This window comes from Schistocerca piceifrons, chromosome 5 (assembly GCF_021461385.2).
Source record: "Schistocerca piceifrons isolate TAMUIC-IGC-003096 chromosome 5, iqSchPice1.1, whole genome shotgun sequence".
In the NCBI taxonomy this organism is placed as follows: domain Eukaryota; kingdom Metazoa; phylum Arthropoda; class Insecta; order Orthoptera; family Acrididae; genus Schistocerca; species Schistocerca piceifrons.
The window spans coordinates 439,888,328-439,914,835 of record NC_060142.1 but is presented as its reverse complement, the minus strand read 5'-3'; positions in this window follow the sequence as shown (position 1 = coordinate 439,914,835).

Below are 26,508 nucleotides of genomic sequence, written 5' to 3'. Positions count from 1 at the left end.
CAGTGTATATCCACCTTTCGCAGCAATGCAGGCTGATATTCTCCCATGGAGACGATCGTAGAGATGCTGGATGTAGTCCTGTGGAACGGCTTGCCATGCCATTTCCACCTGGCGCCTCAGTTGGACCAGCGTTCGTGCTGGACGTGCAGACCGCGTGAGACGACGCTTCATCCAGTCCCAAACATGCTCAATGGGGGACAGATCCGGAGATCTTGCTGGCCAGGGTAGTTGACTTACACCTTCTAGAGCACGTTGGGTGGCACGGGATACATGCGGACGTGCATTGTCCTGTTGGAACAGCAAGTTCCCTTGCCGGTCTAGGAATGGTAGAACGATGGGTTCGATGACGGTTTGGATGTACCGTGCACTATTCAGTGTCCCCTCGACGATCACCAGTGGTGTACGGCCAGTGTAGGAGATCGCTCCCCACACCATGATGCCGGGTGTTGGCCCTGTGTGCCTCGGTCGTATGCAGTCCTGATTGTGGCGCTCACCTGCACGGTGCCAAACACGCATACGACCATCATTGGCACCAAGGCAGAAGCGACTCTCATCGCTGAAGACGACACGTCTCCATTCGTCCCTCCATTCACGCCTGTCGCGACACCACTGGAAGCGGGCTGCACGATGTTGGGGCGTGAGCGGAAGATGGCCTAACGGTGTGCGGGACCGTAGCCCAGCTTCATGGAGACGGTTGCGAATGGTCCTCGCCGATACCCCAGGAGCAACAGTGTCCCTAATTTGCTGGGAAGTGGCGGTGCGGTCCCCTACGGCACTGCGTAGGATCCTACGGTCTTGGCGTGCATCCGTGCGTCGCTGCGGTCCGGTCCCAGGTCGACGGGCACGTGCACCTTCCGCCGACCACTGGCGACAACATCGATGTACTGTGGAGACCTCACGCCCCACGTGTTGAGCAATTCGGCGGTATGTCCACCCGGCCTCCCGCATGCCCACTATACGCCCTCGCTCAAAGTCCGTCAACTGCACATACGGTTCACGTCCACGCTGTCGCGGCATGCTACCAGTGTTAAAGACTGCGATGGAGCTCCGTATGCCACGGCAAACTGGCTGACACTGACGGCGGCGGTGCACAAATGCTGCGCAGCTAGCGCCATTCGACGGCCAACACCGCGGTTCCTGGTGTGTCCGCTGTGCCGTGCGTGTGATCATTGCTTGTACAGCCCTCTCGCAGTGTCCGGAGCAAGTATGGTGGGTCTGACACACCGGTGTCAATGTGTTCTTTTTTCCATTTCCAGGAGTGTAGTTGCATTCCATACGACTAATAGTCCGGAAACTGCAACGACCTAACATTATAGCGCGTTTTAAGTGCAGAATATTGTAGCCTTAGGTGTGCATGTGTTTATGTTCTCTCTTACCAATACCTTCTTGCTAATGACCCCAGATATTAGAACAATACTTTAGAATTGCTAGCGCAGTTGGTTTACGTAAAAGGCAGCAAACTCTGTCCGGCTGGAGCTCCATCATGCATAAAAACCACGCTTTCTTGTTCTTAACCGTCTGTTATATCATCACAACAGTTTCAGATCCACTAAACACCACATTCGGGCACCTGGAGAAATCATGTGCTCTCGGATGGGTGCGGGACAGCATTACAGCCTCGGTTCGCACTGTTCCTACACAGAACATGGAATGTGCCGGTCTACTTCTGGTCTGCTGTAGGGAGCGTTGGTCAAAGACAATGCGAGGAAATCATTCGGTCTCTAACTTTATCCTAAGAACCCGAGAATGCTCTGTGACTCCCATGCACATAGAGAAAGATCATAAGTTACACACTATGATCGAAGTTCTAGATATATGTAGGTCGCTGTCTGGTATATCTTAGTGTATATGTTAGAGAATCAACAACGAATGAGCGTACTGCACATTCATCTAATTACATTCACGATGGTACTCGCAAAGTAGCGGAGCGCCTGTTTAGCGATGGTACAGAAATTGGTAAGCCTGTTGCTGTGTCATTAGTCGGTGTTGAAATTACGTTAAAATTACTAAAACTGATCGCACTATCAACTATGATGCTTATTATTGCAATAAATCGACGGTGTCGTTTCCAACCCAACAGTCCATTGGTACGCAGTTGATTACCACATAATGTGATTTACGCCATGTGATGTCTAGTTTCCTGGGGGAGTCAATGGACCAAACGTGTTAATGTCACAAAATTTTGTACATGGCTGCACGTTCAGAGACCGTGAATAGTTACAACTGAAAGAAAAATAGCCCTCGCTCACTATTTTTAACAAATTAATCTGGTTTCAACACTGCTAGGAGTGTCTTCTTCAGAATTTAAAACAAAGAATGGTCTATATTCTATAACATAGTCACAGAATAATGACTAAAAACGTATGATAGGCTATAAGTACGGAATCGTAGTAAAAGACTGACAGTACTTATATGTCATTTATAAAATAATAAATATGCCAAAAGGGCTTTAGTCACAAAGATATTTAAGATAAAGAAAACTCCGTTTTGCAACCTGCACAACGCAAGTAAAGAGCAGCGCTTAGTGGCTCGCCATCACAGTTTTCTTTATCTTAAATATCTTAGTGACTAATGCCCTTTTGGCATATTTATTATTTTATAAATGACATATAAGTACTGTCAGTCTTTTACGATGATTCCGTACTTATACCCTATCATACGTTTTTAGTCATTATTCTGTGACCATGTCATAGAATATAGACCATTCTTTGTTTTAAATTCTGAAGATGACACTCCTAGCAGTGTTGCAACCAGAGTAACTTGTTAAAAATAATGACCGAGGGCTGTTTTTCTTTCAATTGTGTTAATGTCAGCTTAGAATCTGACACAGACGTCGAAGTCGTGGTGGTAAAAAAAATGTATGGCAGTGTACAAAGCGTGTTACAGCAGAAAAAGTGGTGTATCAAACAACAAAATAGGGACACTCTCCTGCGACATGACATGTGGGAGAAGGTTCTCCTACAGTACAGGTGATGAAACACTACACCGGTCTGTGCAAGCGACGTCGATCACTGGCCACCTGGTCCAGTGGATAAATACCTGTATATTTAATAGGACTGCTGCATATGCTTAATGCCTGCACGTAGATGGTATTCGTTTTCGATATATCGGAAGAGACAGAAGCGGTAAAAATCTATCAGATGAATTTAACGGAGCTTTAATTGTTCGTAATTCTTCTTTGCTGGATGGTACAGAATAACGATGATAGAGTATTTGGGTGATAGACGCGAATGGATCTTGAGGGACGTGGATCAGCTTTCATGTTGTCTCTTTCTAATTTTCCCAATAAGAAACACCACCGTAACTGTTCGCACTGTCTTTTATACTATGTCGTGTTGCAGGAACAGGCTTCATTTGGCGCTGACCTTACAAATCGTGTGCGGGTGGTGGAGCCATGACAGAATATTCCTACTTCCACCGAGTGGTCAAAACACGCTCCTATAGCATTAACTCAGTTCACTCTGTTTCAAAACAGGTTGCAGAATGGGGCAGATATTTCTCTCCGATTTCTGGTTAAAATTGATATCGCCATCAACTGTGTTATGTACTACAGTACATCACTCCATATGGCGTCTTTCCCATCCCGACTGTCCTCTGAATACGCTGTTGAGTGCTGTATAATGATTGACTGACACCACTCCGTTAAGATGGAGGGAACCTTGGCAGAACACTGGATATCTGCTACTTGTCGCTGTGCAACATGGGATTAAATGTAGAGGTCATCACCTTAATACAATTCTTTGGAAGCGTTCCTCATTGCTACAGACTCGTCCTATTTCGATATGCTGCAGGCCCCTCCACATGTTTCTATTTTTTTTCACCAATAAGATAACAGTACCTCTTTTTATTTGTGCTACCTCATGCGTGTTGTGAACAGCACCTTCTAGCGATGGTCAGCACTGGAACAGTAATCACCTACATGCCTGCAAAATAAAGGAACAATGCTTTTCGAAATGGAGCACCGAGACAGACATCCGCTACCGGGTCGATGGAAAGATGAGATCAACTGTACAGGCAAACTCTTCCAGTTTCCATATGCTGCGATGTCTTCCACATTTTTGTCAGCGAGAAACATCGCCTCTGTGTTTTATTTCTACCAGCCTGTGTTGTGGTAGCTGTAAAGTTTGTGCCATGCAGTGTTCAGTTTTTTGTGAGAGCCAGAGGATCGAAATGTGTTAATGTTGGCTTAGCAGTAGCTGACACGAATCTCTAAGTCGTTGTAGAAAAAACAAAGTGTATGGTGATGTACACTGATTCTATGTGTTACAACCGAAAAAAACAATGTATTAAACTGCTTATGAAGGGACATTATACGAACCCTCTCATGTGATTGATAGTCTGTTATATACGGTCATCCTACAGTACAGGTGATGAAACTTTACACCAGTCTGTGGAAGCGACTTCGATTATGAATCACCTGCTCCAATGAACCAATACTTGTATATTTAATAGGATCGCCACATATGTTTGGGTGATTGATATTAAAGAACACTGAGAGACACTGATATCCTTCGGACTACACGTACGTAGTTCGGAGATGTATTGCAATGCAGTAACAAAATCTTCATCCCTCCTTCATGCCGTATATGATGTGTAGTCTTCCTAATTTTCTAGACAAGAAACACCATCGTAAATGCTCGTGCTATTTCTGCTACCTTGTGTTACAAAGGAAAGCTTCGTTTGGCCCTGGCCTTACACACTGTACACGGTTGGTGGAACTATGACAGCATGTTCCCATTTCCGCTGAGTGGTGAAAATGCGCTCATGTCGCATTAACTCAGCTCGGCCCGTTTCTCCACAGTATGCAGAAGGTCTTAGATATAGCGCTCTCTTACTTCCGTACAGGTCTGACTTAAATTGGGATGATCACAGGACTAAGCTGCAGGGAGGGCAGGGCAGAGACTTAGGAGCAGTTACAAGATGCAGAGGGATTGTCTAAAGACAGTGCTGGAGTTCTTGATGTATGGGGTCCTTAGCAGATAGGTTCGAAAAAACGTGACTCGTTTTGAGATACGAGAGTGGCATGGATATGATTCATCAATGGTTATAATTAAAAGACGTCTCTGCAGGATCCAATGCAAATATGTGTTTGAATGGATTGATTCCAAATTGCAGACAGCATTTCACACGGCATTTCTGCCAGAAAACGTAACACTATCAACGAACGTGTGTGTCTGTCGACCCAAGACCGCTTTTTATGCAGGGTGATGGTAACATAGGCGTTATGATCGTGTTTTTAATAGTGCGGTCCTTACGCAAAATATATTTTGTGGGTTGCAGAATCCCTCTGTGGTCAGCTTCAGATGTTATTTCTCAATAGTGTTCTCTCCATTGATTTTCAGTTGTCCTACTTGGCGAGTGTAATCCGACTGCTGAAAAAAATTACTCGCCATACAAAGGGACTCTCATGATCAATTTAATTAATTAGCCTATGTAACTAATATCAGTGACGCGCAACCTCGTGGGTGGAAGAGATGGCTAAGGCACCACGGAAGGATTCTTGACAAACGTCCTTTTTTTCCGTTGCGGCGATATCGCTTAAGAAATTTCAATCTCCCACCTACACAGTGCGAGACAGGCTCTCACGATCTGTTTCGTAAATGCTACTATGATAAAGCATCGTATTGGCAAAAGGGGACCTGTCGTAGTGTACAAAACGGCTACGTTCCCTTGAATTGTATCTTCTTATTGTCAAACGGGGGCGGGGGTGATTAGTTGATCAATTTAATTAATTTGCATATCAATTTGATATCAAAAGTGAAGTAGCAGCCCCAACTCCCTACTACTGCTATGACTTTCCCGGAGATGACGTGCCTGTTGTTTCCACTACATTTGAGAACTTTCTTTGGGAAGCCTTTACACATTCTCCATACAGTCCCGGTCTCTCCCTATGCGATTAACATGTTTTTGGAGCCCTGATTAAAGACACTCATGGCCTTTCGACTTGCTTCGGATGAAGAGGTGGATGCCTGGGTACAATCATGGTTCCGTAGGCAACTGCAAACATTCTTCCATGAAGAGATTGACAGTCTTGTATGACAGTGGGATAAATGTCTTAACAGTTACGGCGACTCCTTTGAAACAATAAAGTTAGCTTACTTTTTTCCACCTGTCTCATTTTCATTTGTCAGCCCCCTTATACATGTGAGAGTCATGTGTTACTTAACTCTGCACATTACAAGAAAAACCGACTGTGAGAAAAAAGCAACTTGTTCGGAGAACATGTACCATCTTTAAGATAATAAAAAATTACTTGCTTTTCTCACAAAGAACAATCAAAACCATTTGTGGACTCAAAAATCTGCTTTCAACAGTAAAATTTTTTCAGTACACTTTTTTATGTATTTTGTAAGGGAAGTAGGATTAGTGAAGTTTGATACAGTTCACTGTATCGCATCACTCCGTGCAAGACTACCTCCATATACAATTTGGCTTAATTGAAGCACAAACAAAAAGTGCATCTCAGAGATGGCCCAGTATTGTCGGGCAGGGGCCGCGACTAACGAAGGATTACATGTGTCGTTTTTATGTAAAACTAACAAAAGTGGATTTTCATAATAATTTTATTATCTCATTACATTATTTCAAAAGAATAATAAGGTGCTAACGATAACGAACATTCAAATTCTGAATTAAATTGTCACAAATGTGCCGCTTTATTTGCTAACCCAACGTTAGCACAACTTTCGTTAGTTTAAGGTTTCTGTAACAATTTCGTAAAGAACGTTTCTTGAAAATATAGAAAAGCATTCGGATAAGTACGTAATCATAATGCGTATGTTTTCTTGAAATTTGCTATCAACTTGCTCCATCAAGTTTTCGATGATGACAGGTGATCGCCCACTTCGCACTTTATATTGAACATTAGTAAACACTCTTACCTATTTTTTACCATTTCATCACTCACTGTCTTTTTTTCTAAGCTTCATTAATTTTCCGAATTCGGCTACTTTTACACTCTTAAAAAATTGGTACTAACAGTCATAATTTTATTTAATAATTTTGTTTAGCTATCAGTTTCGGTGTCCCTTTGGCACCATTTTCAAGCCTATACTATATATGTAAGTAGATAAGTCATTTCATATTTTGTGCTGTTATAGGGGCCATTATATCCAACTGGTTTGCGTCGACTTGTTCTCGGTAGACGCGGACCCTTCACACCTTTAACGACAACTCAAGTGTGAAATGTCCACGGCTACCGCGAAGAAGTCTACGGAAACCATTCGCATATAGTCGTCCCTATAATAGTACAAAAGATGAGGTGTCTTATGTAGCTACGTGCATAAGGGCCTGAAAATGGTGCCAATGAGCTACCGAAACTGATAACTAAATAAAATTATTAAATGAAATTATGGCTATTGGTGTCTATTTTCTTCAAGCCTTCGACCAGCAGCAGTCTCATTCCATTTGCACAAGACGGAATTAAAGAAGCTATCGCATTTGTTACAAGTAGAAAATGAATAACTTCACGTTATTTCATGCTTGGCAGGGTTTTAAATTAATTGAGACATTGTAATAAGCAGTAACAAACGAAAACGCGAACTAATAATTTAGTTACGGGGAGGAAATAGTTGTACGTACTCTGCACGCATGAACTGATAGCCGACAGCTGCACTGCTGGGGTTACGTGTAAAAACGGGTTACTGTAAAACATGCCCCGAGAATGTGATTGTCACCTACAGAAGTTGATGATTTCACTTATTCTAAAACTGAAACTTATTGCAGCACGAAAGAAGAAGTAGGAAATCGACATTTCTTCAAATGGTTCAAATTGTTCCAAGCACTATGGGACTTAGCATCTGAGGTTATAAGTCCGCTAGACATAGAATTACTTAAAGCTAACTAAGTACATCACATACATCCATGCCCGAGGCAGGTTTCGAACTTGCTACCGTAGCAGCAACGCGGTTCCGGACTGAAACGCCTAGACCCGCTCGACCACAGCGGCCGGCTCGACATTTGTAACGAATTGCTAGTGATTCTATTGAAACTCCAATACTAGTTTAAAGGTTTTAACCCTCGTCTTCAGAAGGTTCTGGTTTAAGGTTTTTCAGCAAGTTTCTTCGGATGACCTTAGAGGAGCTCAATATCCTATGGGACAGTACACCAAATCCGTCAAAGATAGAAAGCTGTATTTATGTTTCTTCCAACTGTTGGAAACAATAGAACGTAATGAAAAGTCACAACATTTTAAATTTGCTGGACTATCTCTTGGGCGCTTAAATGAAAATGTCGCTTTCCCGAGGTATGTAGTGTTATTCGACGAACACACTTTTCAATTTTGAGTTATAGTGAACAAACGTAGCACTCGCGACTGCAGCTCAAACAATATGCGTACTGTAAAAGTACTCATTCGTGATTTCACTAATGGGATTGTGTGGCCATGTTTGATGGTTGATCGTATGACAGAACATTATCTCTTTTTTTTTTTTTTTTTTTTAACCTACACTGATGGTCCAAAACGTAACGGTCAGCGCCCACCACGAGATGGAACGCCCCCTGACGGCTTTGCAGACGCGCGACGAAGCAAGGAAAGTGTGTAACCCAAGCTGAGACGCTTGTGAATTCGTTCTAGCGACAAAACGGACCACATATTAGGAACTCTACTGACGTAAACCACACTGACTCAGGGCAAACTGTTATGGTCCTGCGCCTGGGAACGAGTGTCTGAGAAGCAGCAAAGCTTGTCGGTTGTTGGCATGCTATCGTGCTAATGGTTCAAATGGTTCAAACGGCTCTGAGCACTATGGGACTTAACTTCTGAGGTCATCAGTCCCCTAGAACTTGTTGCTGTTGTTGCGGTCTTCAGTCCTCAGACTGATTTGATGCAGCTCTCCATGCTACTCTATCCTGTGCAAGCTTCTTCATCTCCCAGCACATTCTGCAGCCTCCATCCTTCTGAATCTGCTTAGTGTATTCATCTCTTGGTCTCCCTCTACGATTTTTACCCTCCACGCTTCCATCAATTACTAAATTGGTGATCCCTTGATGCCTCAGAACATGTCCTACCAACCGATCCCTTCTTCTAGTCAATTTGTGCCACAAACTCCTCTTCTCCCCAATTCTATTCAATACCTCCTCATTAGTTATGTGATCTACCCACCTAATCTTCAGCATTCTTCTGTAGCACCACATTTCGAAAGCTTCTATTCTCTTCTTGTCTAAACTATTTATCGTCCATGTTTCACTTTCATACATGACTACACTCCATACAAATACTTTCAGAAACGATTTCCTGACACTTAAATCTATACTCGATGTTAACAAATTTCTGTTCTTCAGAAACGCTTTCCTTGCCGTTGCCAGTCTACATTTTATATCCTCTCTACTTCCACCATCATCAGTTATTTTGCTCCCCAAATAGCAAAACTCATTTACTACTTTAAGTGTCTCATTTCCTAATCTAATTCCCTCAGCATCATCCGACTTAATTCGACTACATTCCATTATCCTTGTTATGCTTTTGTTGATGTTCATCTTACAGGGTGTTTCAAAAATGACCGGTATATTTGAAACGGCAATAAAAACTAAACGAGCAGTGATAGAAATACACCGTTTGTTGCAATATGCTTGGGACAACAGTGCATTTTCAGGCAGACAAACTTTCGAAATTACAGTAGTTACAATTTTCAACAACAGATGGCGCTGCGGTCTGGGAAACTCTATAGTACGATATTTTCCACATATCCACCATGCGTAGCAATAATATGGCGTAGTCTCTGAATGAAATTACCCGAAACCTTTGACAACGTGTCTGGCGGAATGGCTTCACATGCAGATGAGATGTACTGCTTCCGCTGTTCAATTGTTTCTGGATTCTGGCAGTACGCCTGGTCTTTCAAGTGTCCCCACAGAATGAAGTCACAGGGGTTCATGTCTGGCGAATAGGGAGGCCAATCCACGCCGCCTCCTGTATGTTTCGGATAGCCCAAAGCAATCACACTATGATCGAAATATTCATTCAGGAAATTAAAGACGTCGGCCGTGCGATGTGGCCGGGCACCATCTTGCATAAACCACGAGGTGTTCGCAGTGTCGTCTAAGGCAGTTTGTACCGCCACAAATTCTCGAAGAATGTCCAGATAGCGTGATGCAGTAATCGTTTCGGATCTGAAAAATGGGCCAATGATTCCTTTGGAAGAAATGGCGGCCCAGACCAGTACTTTTTGAGGATGCAGGGACGATGGGACTGCAACATGGGACTTTTCGGTTCCCCATATGCGCCAGTTCTGTTTATTGACGAAGCCGTCCAAGTAAAAATAAGCTTCGTCAGTAAACCAAATGCTGCCCACATGCATATCGCCGTCATCAATCCTGTGCACTATATCGTTAGCGAATGTCTCTCGTGCAGCAATGGTAGCGGCGCTGAGGGGTTGCCGCGTTTGAATTTTGTATGGATAGAGGTGTAAACTCTGGCGCATGAGACGATACGTGGACGTTGGCGTCATTTGGACCGCAGCTGCAACACGGCGAATGGAAACCCGAGGCCGCTGTTGGATCACCTGCTGCACTAGCTGCGCGTTGCCCTCTGTGGTTGCCGTACGCAGTCGCCCTACCTTTCCAGCACGTTCATCCGTCACGTTCCCAGTCCATTGTAATTTTTCAAACATATCCTTTATTGTATCGCTTTTCGGTCCTTTGGTTACATTAAACCTCCGTTGAAAACTTTGTCTTGTTGCAACAACACTGTTCTTGGCGGTGGAATTCCAACACCAGAAAAATCCTCTGTTCTAAGGAATAAACCATGTTGTCTACAGCACACTTGCACGTTGTGAACAGCACACGCTTACAGCAGAAAGACGACGTACAGAATGGCGCACCCACAGACTGCGTTGTCTTCTATATATTTCACATCACTTGCAGCGCCATCTGTTGTTGAAAATTGTAACTACTGTAATTTCGAAAGTTTGTCCGGCTGAAAATGTACTGTTGTCCCAAGCATATTGCAACAAACGGTGTATTTCTATCGCTGCTCGTTTAGTTTTTATTGCCATTTCAAATATACCGGTCATTTTTGAAACACCCTGTATATCCTCCTTTGAAGCACTGTCCATTCCGTTCAACTGCTCTTCCAAGTCCTTTGCTGTCTCTGACATAATTACAATGTCATCAGCGAACCTAAAATTTTTCATTTCTTCTCCATGGATTTTAATGCCTACTCCGAACTTTTATTTTGTTTCCTTTACTGCCTGCTCAATATACAAATTGAATAGCATCGGGCTACAACCCTGTCTCACTCCATTCCCAACCACTGCTTCCCTTTCATGTCCCTCGACTCTTATAACTGCCATCTGCTTTCTGTACAAATTGTAAATAGCCTCTCGCACCCTGTATTTTACCCTTGCCACCTTCAGAATTTGAAAGAGAATATTCCGGTCAGCATTGTCAAAAAACCTTTCTCCAAGACTAACAAATGCTAGAAACGTAGTTTTGCCTTTCCTTAATCTTTCTACTAAGATAAGTCGTAGGGTCAGTATCGCCTCACGTGTTCCAACATTTCTACGGAATCCAAACTGATCTTCCCCGAGGTCGGCTTCTACCAGTTTTTCCATTCGTCTGTAAAGAATTCGCGTTAGTATTTTGCAGCTGTGACTTATTAAACTGATAGTTCGGTAATTTTCACATCTGCCAACACCTGCTTTCTTTGAGATTGGCATTATTATATTCTTTTTGAAGTCTGAGGGAATTTCGCCTGTCTCATACATCTTGCTCACCAGGTGATAGAGTTTTGTCGGGACTGGCTCTCCCAAGGCCATCAGTAGTTCTAATGGAATGTTGTCTACTCCCGGGGCCTTGTTTCGACTTAGGTATTTCAGTGCTCTGTCAAACTCTTCACGCAGTATCATACCTCCCATTTCATCTTCATCTACCTCCTCTTCCATTTTCATAATATTGTCCTCAAGAACATCGCCCCTGTCTAGACCCTCTATATACTCCTTCCACCTTTCTGCTTTCCCTTCTCTGCTTAGAACTGGGTTTCCATCTGAGCTCTTGATATTCGTACATGTGGTTCTCTTTTCTCCAAAGGTCTCTTTAATTTTCCTGTAGGCAGTATCTTTCTGAGCCCTCGTGAGATAAGTCTCTACGTCCTTACATTTCTCCTCTAGCCATCCCTGCTTAGCCATTTTGCACTTCCTGTCGATCTCATTTTTGAGACGTTTGTATTCCTTTTTGCCTGCTTCACTTACTGCATTTTTGAATTTTCTGCTTTCATCAATGAAATTCAGTATCTCTTCTGTTACCCAAGGATTTCTACTACCCCTCGTCTTTTCACCTACTTCATCCCCAGCTGCCTTCACTATTTCATTTCTCAAAGCTACCCATTCTTCTTCTACTGTATTTCTTTCCCCCATTCCTGCCAATTGTTCCATTATGCTCTCCCTGAAACTCTGTACAACCTCTGGTTTAGTCAGTTTATCCAGGTCCCATCTCCTTAAATTCCCACCTTTTTGCAGTTTCTTCAGTTTTAATCTACAGTTTATAACCAATAGATTGTGGTCAGAGGCCACATCTGCCACTGAAAATGTCCTTCAATTTAAAATCTGGTTCCTAAATCTCTGTCTTACCATTATATAGTCTATCTGAAACCTTCTAGTATCTCCAGGGTTCTTCCATGTATAAAACCTTCTCTCATGATTCTTGAACCAAGTGTTAGCTATGATTAAGTTATGCTCTGTGCAAAATTCTACCAGGCGGCTTCCTCTTTCATTTCTTAGCCCCAATCCATATTCACCTTCTACGTGTCCTTATCTTCCTTTTCCTACTCTCGAATTCCAGTCACCCATGACTGTTGAATTTTCATCTCCATTCAGTACCTGAATAATTTCTTTTATCTCATCATACATTTCATCAGTTTCTTCACCATCTGCAGAGCTAGCTGGCATATAAACTTGTACCACTGTAGTAGGCGTGGGCTTCGTGTCTATCTTGGCCACAATAATACGTTCACTATGCTGTTTGTTGTAGCTTACCCGTAATCCTATTTCTTTATTCATTATCAAACCTACTCCTGCATTACCCCTATTTGATTTTGTATTTATAACCCTGTATTCACCTGACCAAAGGTCTTGTTCCTCCTGCCACCGAACTTCACGGATCCCCACTATATCTAACTTTAACCTATCCATTTCCCTTTTTATATTTTCTAACCTACCTGCCCGATTAAGGGATCTGACATACCACGCTCCGATCCGGAGAATGCCAGTTTTCTTTCTCCTGATAACGACGTCCTCTTGAGTAGTCCCCGCCCGAAGATCCGAATGGGGTACTATTTTACCTCCGGAATATTTTGCCCATGTGGACGCCATTATCATTTAATCATACAGTAAAGCTGCATGCCCTCGGGAAAAATTACGGCTGTAGTTTCCCCTTGCTTTCAGCCGTTCGCAGTACCAGCAGAGCAAGGCCGTTTTGGTTAGTGTTACAAAGCCAGATCAGTCAACCATCCAGACTGTTGCCCCTGCAACTACTGAAAAGGCTGCTGCCCCTCTTCAGGAACCGCACGTTTGTCTGGCCTCTCAACAGATACCCCTCCGTTGTGGTTGCACCTACGGTACGGCTATCTGTATCGTTGAGGCACGCAAACCTCTCCACCAACGGCAAGGTCCATGGTTCATGGGGGGGGGGGGGGGGGGGGGGGGACTATTACTTAGAACTACTTAAACCTAACTAACCTAAGGACATCACACACAACCATGCCCGAGGCATGATTCGAACCTGCGACCGTAGCGGTCGCGCGGTTCCAGACTGTAGCGCCTAGAACCTCTCGGCCACCCCGACCGGCTATCGTGCTAATGTTATGAGCATCTATGAGAAGAGAAGAATGGTGCATCAAGTTCCGTGTTTGTCTCCATTCGACAAAAGGCGTCGGTCGATCTGGGATGAGATTTTCATTTGCGTCCGTGAATCTCATATACGTCGTAAAGCTGACTGTACAGCTAGCATCACAGCCAAAAACCTTTACTGAATACTGAACTTGAACTGGTTTCAGTTTGGCATTCGAAGCACAGGAGCTACGACCTTGCATTGAATATATGAAAATGGAGATTACTGTAATGTTAAAGCAATAATTATTTCGAACTATTCGTTTTAAGCTATTATTAGAATTGCCTCAGTGCCGACTGGCATACCTATTCTGCCTTCGAACGGAAACTTTTTAATCACCCTTTTAGGAGTGGTTACTTGATTGCTTCAGGTCTGATGCAGTGGTGAGAGTATAGAAAGGTCAGAGTGTTCCATCGCTGCGAGCAACGTAGCGATTGCCAGGGCAACGTTCCAGCAGTCCAGGAGGAGGTCCGGTCGACCATTCAGGGTGCCAACTGCCAAGTGACAAAGTAATTCACCTCGGCAGCACCACTCCGGGTGAACCGCGGCGTTTCCCACGCGCCGCCCGAATACCAAACCAGTCGATCAGTACTCGCCATTCCGGGCAAACGTAGCTGCGGAACAAAAGAGCGACGCAGTCACAGGCATATCGCCTACTGGGATTTTACCACCGCATTCAAATTCCAGGACGCAGACTAAACTAAGTGCCCCTTTTCTAACACGTCTATAATGAAATAACAAAGCGACGGAATGAAATGTGCGTGTGGCTAGGGCCTCCCGTCGGGTAGACTGGTCACCTGGTGGAAGTCTATTTAGTTGACAATGCTGTATCCTCAAAATAAATATTTGGTGAAAGTGCTGCACGATACGTGTCTACATTCAGATCATCTCCAGTTATTTCGAGACAGGTAGTACGTGAACCCACACATTTACCATTGTTTAAGTCTTCAGTCCAAAGACTGGTTTGCTGTAGCTCTCTACGCTGTATGTCCTGATCAAGCAACTTCTTATCTGCGTATCTGCTGCAGCCTGCTTCCTTTAGAACCCGCTTACTGAAGTGAAGCGTTGTTCTCCGTTCACAGGTTTTACTCTTCACACTTCTCTCCATCACCAAATTCAATTATCCTTGAAGTCTCAAGGTGCGTCTTATCAATCGAACACTTCTTTTAGGCAGATAAAAATTAGAGAAATTAGAGTTAATGCAGAGAATTATCGACAATCTTTCATCCCACGCGTCTTTCGCGAATGGAAGAGGGAAGCGAAGATCAATTAGTGACAGCAGGAGTACCCTCCTCTACACACTTGTGGGGCACTGATATAGATGTAGAAACTTTTCCAGCAAGTAAACGGTGGGCCGGCCGGTGTGGCCGTGCGATTCTAGGCGCTTCAGTCTGGAATCGCGTAACCGCTATGGTCGCACGTTGGAATCCTGCCTCGGGCATGGATGAGTGTGATGTCCTTAGGTTAGTTAGGTTTAAGTAGTTCTAAGTTCTAGGGGACTGATGACCTCAGATGTTAAGTCCCATAACGCTCAGAGCCATTTGAGCCAAGTAAACGGTGGTAAGTTAATGTTAACTAATTTTAAATGCACTCCGTTTGCAACTAAACAATGTTAATTACGCATTGACGTCAGATTTCGTATTGGATTTACCATTTTAAAAATTTGTCATTATTCTAGAAATACTTGAAAATAATCACTTATTTCGATAAAAAAGTCACAATGGTTGTACTTGAGATATCTTATTTATCAGATTTTATTGAAACTTTACTGCGATATTTCTCAAAATGATCAACTTTTCTCTTACCATTGTTTACAGCCGAGGCCATTCATTTCACTAGCGTCTGAAGAAATCCAGAATATTTAACAGATACAAGAGCACCAAGAATATTTTGTCGTCAAATCTAGAAACTTATTTTATCGCTCGCTGCTGCTCTTCTTGTATCTGAAAGTGGTAGATGGCTTCCAATGATGTTGTACTTTCAAAACGCGATTTTATTATTTTATGAGGAATTTCGATTCATTTCCTCCGTCCCTCCCCCTTCCACAAAACTTTCAGAATTAATGTTACTTGTCGACCCCTCTCTCCAATGCTCAGGTCCTTGGCATTTCATTGGCCTGATTTACTTAGTCTTTGCCTAATGCTCTCATTGACACTCTCCACACTTTTCAGCCGGCCAGCACGTGGGGATCGGAGAGATTTGCGCGACGTTGCTGCAATGATGACAGGCTCCTCGCCCAACGACTCACCGTGCTTTTGTTGACTGCCAGGTGTCCGAAGACATTCTGTAAGCCCCTACGAATATCTTGGTTTTCTACCAAAAGAAACTCAATGACATCCCTCTGCTGGAACACCATTTTGAAGGCTACATATAGTGTGGCTACATATCGATAATTCATGAACCTATACGGGCTGAAGCGGGAATGTTCCACGATGGCCTGCAACAAATTGCGCATTTTATACGAAAACTGGCCGAGAAAAATATGTGTTGCATTACTTATTGAACGCCCGTCCTATAATCGTTTTGAAACCTTTCATCTCAACCCCCCCCCCTCCCCGCCCCCCCGCCCACTACACCGCAGCCGATATTTTTCTTCCCCCCCCCCCCCCCCCGCCCTTTTCCCTTTATCTGCTTAATATTTTCTGGTCCCATCATCAAAATTAAATTTTCATTGCCTTAACGTACAAAGTTATCTCATCATACTGTTTTTCAGTCTCTTCACGTAGAGAGCCGGTAGGCACATGTAGTTGATGGGTCGTGAGTTTGTGTCTATCTTGGCTAATTTTATAGCAATGTATTATTATGCATTCACTAATAAACGATGCTTTAACGATCATAGTAACAGAAGAGGTAGTAGGCGAGGAAGAAAGCCAGCTAAGATTCACTCCTTGTTACAAAGAGGCCTAGATGTTTTCTACGGGATTAAGATAGGGAGTTTTAGCAGCAGTCGAAGTGCAGTATGGTGCCTGAGAGTTCGTCAAACCAGCAACTTACGCGTGTAGCAGCGAGGAAATGGTTGATGTCTTATTGTAAAACGGGAACCTCCACAACAGTTCTATTACCGAGTTGTAGTAAAGAAAGATCAACACATTGTCACTGAGACTGTTGAAATAGATATGCATGTATTTCGTCAGAACAGTAACATATGTTTGTAGCCGTGTGGAAACGGCTGTTGTCTTATTCTAAGAATGGAGTCTTCACAGCAATTTTGTCATCAAGATGTAGTAAAAAAAGACAAATACATTGTCACTGAGACTGTTGAAATACACATCAAGGTGACATGAATGAGGTGATCCAAGTCTCACGGTACGAAAACCACACTCAAAGAATCTCATAACTTCCTCCGGTCTGAATTACACCCTCCACCCACTTCGGGTAAACGCCTCGTTTAGCCATCAGTGTTCTCAGTGTCCTGAATTATTTTCAAAGAGGTAAAACTGCGACTCGTCGGCCACACTACATGCCCCAGTCAGCTATTGTCCAGTTTCTCCGTTGTTTGGCCTGAGGAGGGCGTGCAGTTTTACACTGAGGTGACGAAAGTATTGGGATAGCGATATGCACGTTGACGGATGGCGGTAGTATCGCGTACACAAGGTATAAAAGGCAGTGCACTGGCGGAGCTGTCATTTGTATTGAGCTGATTCAGGCAAAAAATTTTGCGACATGATTGTGGCCGCATGACTGGAATTAACAGACTTCGGAAGCGGAATGATAGCTAGACGCATGGACATTCCATCTCGGAAATCATTAGGGAATCCAATATTCCGAGATCCACTATGTCAAACGTAGCCGAGAACACCAAGTTGCTGGCATTACCTCTCACTATGGTCAACGCAGTGGCCGACGGCCTTCACTTAACGACCGAGAGCAGCGGCGTTTGAGTAGAGTTGTCAATGTTACCAGGCAAGCAACAACGCGTGAATAAGCGCATAAATCAATGTGGGACGTACGACGAACGTGCCCGTTTGGATAAGAGGTCGAAATTTGGCGTTAATGGGTTATGGCAGTAGACGACCGACGCGAGTGCTGTTGCTAACAGACCGAAATCGCCTGCAGCACCTTTCCTAGATTCGTGATCGTATCGATTGGACCCTGTACGACTGGAAAACCGTGGTCTGGTCAGATGAGTCCCCATTTAATTTGGTAAAAGCTGATGGTAGGGCAGGAGTGTGGCACAGACCCCATGAAGCCATGAACCCAAGTTGTCAAGAAGGCACCGTGCAGCTGTTGTTGGCGCCATAATAGTGTGGCCTGTGTTTACGTGGATTGGAGTGGATCCTCTGGTCAACTGATCCGATCAATGACTGGAAATGGTTGTGTTCGGCTACTTGGAGACCATTTGCAGCGATGCCTGGATTTCATGTTCCCAAATAATGATGTAACTTCTATGCATGACAATGCGCCTTGTCACCGGGCCACAATTGTTCACTTTTGGATTGAAAAACATTCTGGACAATTTGAGCGAATGATTTTGCCACACATCGAACGTTTATGAGACATAATGGTGGGATCAGTTAATGCTCAAAATCCTGCACCGGCAACACTTTCGCAATTATGGGTGGCCTTAGAGGCAGCATGGATCAGAATTTCCGCAGGGGAATTCCGACGGCTAGCTGAATCCATGCCACGTCGAGTTGCTGCACTATGCCGGCCAAAAGGATGTCCGACACAATAGTAGGAGGTATCCGGAAGGAAGAAAGGAAGAAAGACTGGGTTTAACGTCCCGCCGACGTAGAGGTTATTAGAGCTGGAGCACGAGCACGGATTGTGTCAAGGAAGGGGGAGGAAATCTGCCGTGCTCTTTCAAAGTAACCATCCCGGCATTTTCCTGGAGAGATTTAGTGAAATCACGGAAAACCTAAATTTGGATAGCCGGCATCCTCTCGAATGCGTGTCCAGTGTGCTAACCACTGCGCCATCTCGCTCGATAGGAGGTACCATACGACTATTGACACCTTACTCTATAAACACTGACGAGGTCGTATTTATATTTTAATCGTAACAGGGTCCACAGCAATGATAAACTTCTTAAAAGAAATCAGTTTTCTTCATTGGATTCTTTTAATATCCATTTTATTTTTATTTTGCATAATACGATGTTTCGACAATGTGTGAAAATGGCTATACAGCCGAAGCGTCTTAGAATACAAAATAAAAATAAAATTGATATAAAAAGTAGCAAAACAAATTTCTTTCAGACGTCGCATTTATGTGCAAAAAAAGAGGGTTTCACTTCCCACGAAAGCGTGAATTTTTAATTGGTCATCTGTGTATATCTTAAAATTTAGTATGTTTAACAGGTATGGCATGTGTTGTGATTCGCCTTCAGTGTTTTATTTAGAGAGTCGAAAATTTTGTAATATAAAAATCTTTTAGTTGTTTGACCGCAGTTTTCACTGCACAGTTAAATCATGATGGCTAGTATTAGTAGTTTTCTACAACAGTCTTCAGATCTGTAAACATGTAGAGCAAAAAATAATCTAAGGAAATTTTGCACAGTAACGTATAATATAAAAATGTATAACAGTTGAACCAAATATATAAGGAGAGCCAACTCCAGTAGTGAAAGTGAACATACAACAATTAACAGTGTTGTACAGATATGTTGCTGCATTTAAAATAAGTATAATTGAAATCGTAAAAACGAGTTATATGTCCATTGAAAATCATAATCAGCAGCAGCAACAGTTCTGCAATGGCATGAATTCGTATTGTGGGTCAACAAGACTAGAATAACACGTAGTTAAAAGCTTCATCGATAGCGAGCCAGGTTGTAAACATGCCGACATAATTCAATACAAAAAATGTTAAAAAGCTTATACGTAAATACAAGAAATTTTAAAACTGTAAAAATAAAAGGGGAATGAAGTTAAAACTATAAGGCAGGGAAGCTGTCTTATATAGTTCATTGAGAACATGTCAAACGTAGAAATACAAATCATACGTAACTATCAAATGACAAAAACACATAAAATTTCAGTATGAAGCTAAAAATATGAGCAACATACTATAATATCGCAAGACTCAGGTAACAAAGAAGGAACATGGCCAGCTGCATAATTTAAAATTGTATCAAATGCCCATTATATGCAATTTACAGCAGCTACTACAGTGAGAGAAATATATGTAACTGTAACAAGAATTATCAGTTGTTTCATATCTGTAAGCGCATAAACGAAACAGTACGTAGTAAGTTTATAAGCGAAGCTATATAATAAATAGTCATAAACGTGAAGAGAAATACCACAATCTGGCCTCCAAAGGAATGATCCATCATGACGTATAAAACAGTTATTTTTATAATATGTGAACAAGCTGAAGATTGAAAGTGAAATGCTACACGTCAAAACTGAGATCAGCCGAAGTAGCCAACAAGCCCGAAAGGTAGAGTGGCAGCGCTTCCATTTGCAAAGACTGACACAAATAAACAATAAACTTCGTAGTATATGTAATGTTTGTACAAAAGAACATAGTAATGACTAATGTAAATGAAGGTAATGTTTAATTTATATCTAATGAAATATCACAAAGGAATAATTATAGAAGACCACCAGAGATCGATTCATCATAAAATATTGGTAAGTATAAAAGGTTAAATACCCACATGGTCATACAGCCATAAATAGCAGGAATTACAATGTTATTCTTCATACGTAAATTATCCTTCGCGATGATAACAGATGGTGACGGGCGCCAGCTCGCTCGAGGCGAGAGTAGTTCCGCTGTCAGAACTGCAGGTGAGGCTCGGCTACGTGGCTGACAACGGTAACGTATTCACAGCCCAGGCAGGAAGATGTGCGCTCGCAAATTAGTGATGACTATAATCTCTATAGCACTGCATCGAAAATATCGAGAAACATAATTCTGGCTAAACTCCATCCGCTCATTCACAATCTTATGAGCGCCCTTCTTCATATTGGAATAAATGTCACGGCCCTTCTTCATATTGAAATGAAATCTCTGATTCTTCGAGCAAATAAAACTTTCTTCCCTTTGGAGCATAACGTAATATTTCTAGTCCCTGAACTGCCCTGTACCGTACACCTTTTTGTGGTAATGTGAGAGCCAAAAGCTGATTTATTTTGAGAAGAACTGAATTCCCTAAAATGTATATGAGAAGAACGTCTCGTCTGACCAATACAGTAACTGTCACAGTCGTTGCAGTCAATATTGTAAACACCCGATTTATGGAACTTATTGGGCGTGGGAACACCGTTCAGTTTTTTGTGACACATGATGATTATACGTAGGTCATAGCTGTAAATTTCACTTTCGTTGTACGCTTACTATTGACCTCAGGGAAGGTTTTATTTTGGCCAGACATTTTTTGTTTCTTTTTGTTACTGTAACAACTTGTGTGACGTCCGACATATTTCAGCCATAGGGTACTGTGATTTGTTTAAGAATGGCAATTTCTTTGTCCACCTCACACTGCTGTATCGGAAGCTGGAGTAGACACTGAATCATGACTGTTGCTACCGATGATGTTTTTCAATGCGTATTCAGCTCGTTTTTACAATTTGAACGGTAGGTCAAATTAAACTCGGCAACATATTACCTACGTATTTATAATATGTTCACTTTTATTATTGGAGTTGGCTTTCCTTATACAGTTTGTTATAATAGTACATGTTTTTTATATTCTACTTTCTGTACACAATTTTCTTTGGCTATTTTTACCTCTACTTGTTTACAGATCTGAATATGGTTGTTGGAAGCAACCGAACCTAGTCGTGGTTTAACTGTATGATGAATTACGATATAGACAGTAAAAATTTTCAAACAAAAAAATTTGATCCGTAAATTACGTTAAGACAGCTGCCTCTTTCATGAAAATGTCACGCTTCATTAGCGTTTTATTTCTTCTCCACCGAAGAGTAAAATTGGATTTCTATTGGGGTATCTGCTGCCCGAAAGTTTTAGTTTTCACTGTTCCGTGCAATGCGGCCAGACGATGTCATTGCAAGTAGGGTGTGACGCGTTAGTAAATAAATACAAAGTAATGTAATAATAAATATATTCACAATTTTCAGTACTTTTTTTCTGTAAAAACGAAACTGTAGTACCTGGCACCCAGAGAAAATCAATTAAAAGGATACATTCGTATGTTCGTTATACACTGAAGAGTCAAAGAAACGGGTACACCTACCTAATGTAGTGTAGAGCCCCCGCGAGCACGCAGAAGAGCTGGAACACGACGTGGCATGGACTCGACTAATATCTGAAGTAGTGCTGGAGGGAATTGACACCATGACCCTGCAGGGCTGTCCATAAATCCGTAAGAGAGCGAGGGGGTGGAGATTTCTTCTGAATAGCACGTCGCAAGGTATCCCAGATATGCTCAATAATGTTCATGTCTGGGGAGTTTGGTGGCCAGCGGAACTCAGAAGAGTATTCCTGGAGCCTCTCTGCAGCAATTCTGAACGTTTGGGGTGTCGCACTGCCCTGTTGGAATTGTACAAGTCCATCGGAATGCACGATGGACGTGAATAGATGCAGGTGAACAGACAGGATGCTTGCGTACGTGTCACCCGCCAGAGTCGTATCTAGACGTATCAGAGGTCCCATATTGCTTCAACTGTACACGCCCCACACCATTAAAGAGCCCTCACCAGCTTGAACAGGCCTCTGCTGACATGCAGGGTCCCTGGATTCACGAGGTTGATTCCATATCCGTACACGTCCATCAGCTCAATACAATTTGAAACGAGACTCCTTCGACCAGACAACATGTTTCCAGCCATCAACAGTCCAATGTCGGTGTTAACGGGCCCAAGCTTTGTGTCGGGCAGTCATCAAGGGTACACGAGTGGGCCTTCGGCTCCGAAAGCCCATATCGATGATGTTTCGTTGAATGATTCGCACGCTGACAATTGTTGATGCCACATCATTGAAATCTGCAGCAATTTGCGGAGGGGCTGCGCTTCTGTCACGTTGAACCATTATCTTCAGTCGTATTTGGTCCCGTTCTTGCAGAATCTTTTTCCGGCCACAGCGATGTCGGAGATTTGATGTTTTCCCGGATTCCTGATATTCACGGTACATTCGTGAAATGGTCATACGGTAAAATCCCCACTTCATCGGTACCTCGGAGATGCTGTGTCCCATTGCTCGCACGCTGACACTTGTTGTCTTATATAGGTGTTGCCGACAGCAGCGGCGTATTCTGCCCGTTTACATATCTTTGTATTTGAACACGCTTGCCTATACCAGTTTCTTTGGCGCTTCAGTGTAAAATAGGATAGTACAGCAGTACTACACAGCACAACAGGATTAAATGATCACGTTTTTGAAACCACGTTCAATTGCCTCCCACTACGGCGGATAAGTGTTAAATTTGGCTCTTAGGTGAATTCAACCTTCCTCTGTAACCGTGCAAAAGCGTGGCGCCCTATGACAGTCACCCTCGGGCTCGGGGACGCTTCAGACAGCAGTGTGTCGACACATGCGAAAGAAAAGGGCATAGCCTAGCAGTTCATAAGAGCTATAATGTCACAATTGCACCTAATTTCGCCATAATTCTGCGCCACGCCGCCGTAGACGTCCCACACGATGAGAAGGTTGCCCCCCCTCCTCGTACCCACCTTTCACCGCACCTTTTGACGTCTCTGCAGTGGAGGTCAGAACCGCGACATCCGGCGTTAAAATCATGCGGCTTTATTATGTGTGGCCGAGGAAAACATCTCAGCCACACCACCGATCAGAATCGACACGAGAAGACCGCTTGGGGTGGCATTAAGGGGGTAAATGAAACCATCACTTTCCCTGGGTCACTGAGTGCGATACATTTCGCGTTCAAAAGGAACACTTTCCCTTGCAACAAGCAATGGGAAGCTGTTCTTAACAACCTTTGACGCTGATGACGCTCTCGGACGTTTCGCCCTTCTCTAAGGACAATATGGGGGCTGTTGAACCTGATGGAAAATGTACTGTGATCAGTGGTAATAATGTGTGGTAAACGTTGGCACCGTTAAACGAAGAGGAAATAGTAAATTATTACTCGAAGGAGACAATTTTAGGTTTCTAATTTTATTTAAAAATTTACCTGCTAGCGAGCGTCAAAAAAACGTCGAAGCACTGGAGCTCACTATCACCTCGTAAGTAACAGAGAGCATATTATACGCATGTGGGCGTAGGCTCCCAGGTAGATGCTATTTTTCTTGACTTCCGGAAGGCGTTTGATACAGTTCCGCACTGTCGCCTGATAAACAAAGTAAGAGCCTACGGAATATCAGACCAGCTGTGTGGCTGGATTGAAGATTTTTTAGCAAGCAGAACACAGCATGTTGTTCTCAATGGAGAGACGTCTACAGACGTTAAAGTAACCTCTGGCGTGCCACAGGGGAGTGTTATGGGACCATTGCTTTTCACAATATATATAAATGACCTAGTAGATAATGTCGGAAGTTCCATGCGGCTTTTCGCGGATGATGCTGTAGTATACAGAGAAATTGCAGCATTAGAAAATTGTAGCGAAATGCAGGAAGATCTGCATCGGATAGGCACTTGGTGCAGGGAGTGGCAACTGACCCTTAACATAGACAAATGTAATGTATTGCGAATGCATAGAAAGAAGGATCCTTTATTGTATGATTATATGATAGCGGAACAAATACTGGTAGCAGTTACTTCTGTAAAATATCTGGGAGTATGCGTGCGGAACGATTTGAAGTGGAATGACCATATAAAATTAATTGTTGGTAAGGCGGGTACCAGGTTGAGATTCATTGGGAGAGTCCTTAGAAAATGTAGTCCATCAACAAAGGAGGTGGCTTACAAAACACTCGTTCGACCTATACTTGAGTATTGCTCATCAGTGTGGGATCCGTACCAGATCGGGTTGACGGAGGAGATAAGGAAGATCAACAGAAGAGCGGCGCGTTTCGTCACAGGGTTATTTGGTAAGCGTGATAGTGTTACGGTGATGTTTAACAAACTCAAGTGGCAGACTCTGCAAGAGAGGCGCTCGGCATCGCGGTGTAGCTTGCACGCCAGGTTTCGAGAGGGTGCGTTTCTGGATGAGGTATCGAATATATTGCTTCCCCCTACTTATACCTCCCGAGGAGATCACAAATGTAAAATTAGAGAGATTAGAGCGCGCACGGAGGCTTTCAGACAGTCGTTCTTCCCGCGAACCATACGCGACTGGAACAGAAAAGGGAGGTAATGACAGTGGCACGTAAAGTGCCCTCCGCCACACACCGTTGGGTGGCTTGCGGAGTATAAATGTAGATGTAGATGTGTACCAGAAAACTTCTCGAAACTGGAGGGTTCATCATATCACTGGTTCAATGTAAAGACTCAGGAATTCTGATGATCAAGATTACATTCTGCATATTTCTGATTCTCTCACTAAAATTTCGTTGCAATGAGGCTGCATTTTAGGACTATTTAAAAATTCACATTTAAAAATTCAAAAACGTAAAAATGCATCAGACTCCACATTATAGCATGTTGTACACTGAGGCGACAGAAATCATGTCATACCTCCTAATATAGTGTCTAACCACATTTCACCTGGCATGTAGTACAACATCTCGACGTGGCATGGACTCAAGAAGACGTTAGACGTCCGCTGCAGAACTACTGAGCCATGCTGTCTCTATAGCCCAGCCGGCCGCTGTGACCGAGCGGTTCTAGGCTCTTCAATCTGGAACCGCGCGACTGCTACGGTCGCAGGTCCGAATCCTGCCTCGGGCATGGATGTGTGTGATGTCTTTCGGTTAGTTAGATTTAAGTAGTTCTAAGTTCTAGGGGACTGATGACCTCAGATGTTAAGTCCCATAGTGCTCAGAGCCATTTGAACCATTATTGAATCTGTAGCCCTGCATGATTGGGAAAGGGTTTCCAGTGCGGGATTTAGTGCACGAAGTGGCCTTTTTATTATGTCCCATAACTTTTCGATGGGATTCATGTCGGGCGATCTGGGTGGCCAGATCATTCGCGCGAATTCTCCAGAACGTTATTCAAACTAGTCGCGAACAATTGTGGCCCAGTGACAAAACGCATTGTGTCATCCATAAAATGAAACTCATTACTGGCTGCAAATAATCTCCAAGTAGTCGAACATAACCATTTCCAGTTAACAGGATCCAGTCCATTCCATGTAAACACAGCCCCACAATTATGGAGCCCCGACCAGATTAAAACTGTGTGTGGGACCGAGACTCGAACTCGGGACCTTTGCCTTTCGTGGGAAGTGGTAGAGCACTTACCCGCGAAAGGCAAAGGTCCCGAGTTCGAGTCTCGGTCCGGCACATAGTTTTAATCTGCCAAAAGTTTCATATCCACACACACTCCACTGCAGAGTGAAAATCTCATTCTGACCCCAGATCAGCTTGCACAGTGCCTTGTGGATAACCTGGGTCCATGGCTTCGTGGGTTCTGCAGCACACTGGAACCCTATCATCAGCTCTTACCAACTGAAAACATGATTCATCCGACCAGCCCACGGTATTCCAGTCACCTAGGGTCCAATCGATTTGATCACGAGACCAGGATAGGAGCTGCAGACGATGTCATGCTATTAGTGTGGTGTGTGTACTGTAAGACCTTCAGTACACACACCATCAGATTATTTGACCTGTTGCTCTAACGAAGTAGGCGAGTGTCAGCAATATGTCTTTTTGTCTTATCGTGGCGTGTTTATCTTCTGCCGTTAGGTCAGACGATAGAAATTCCACT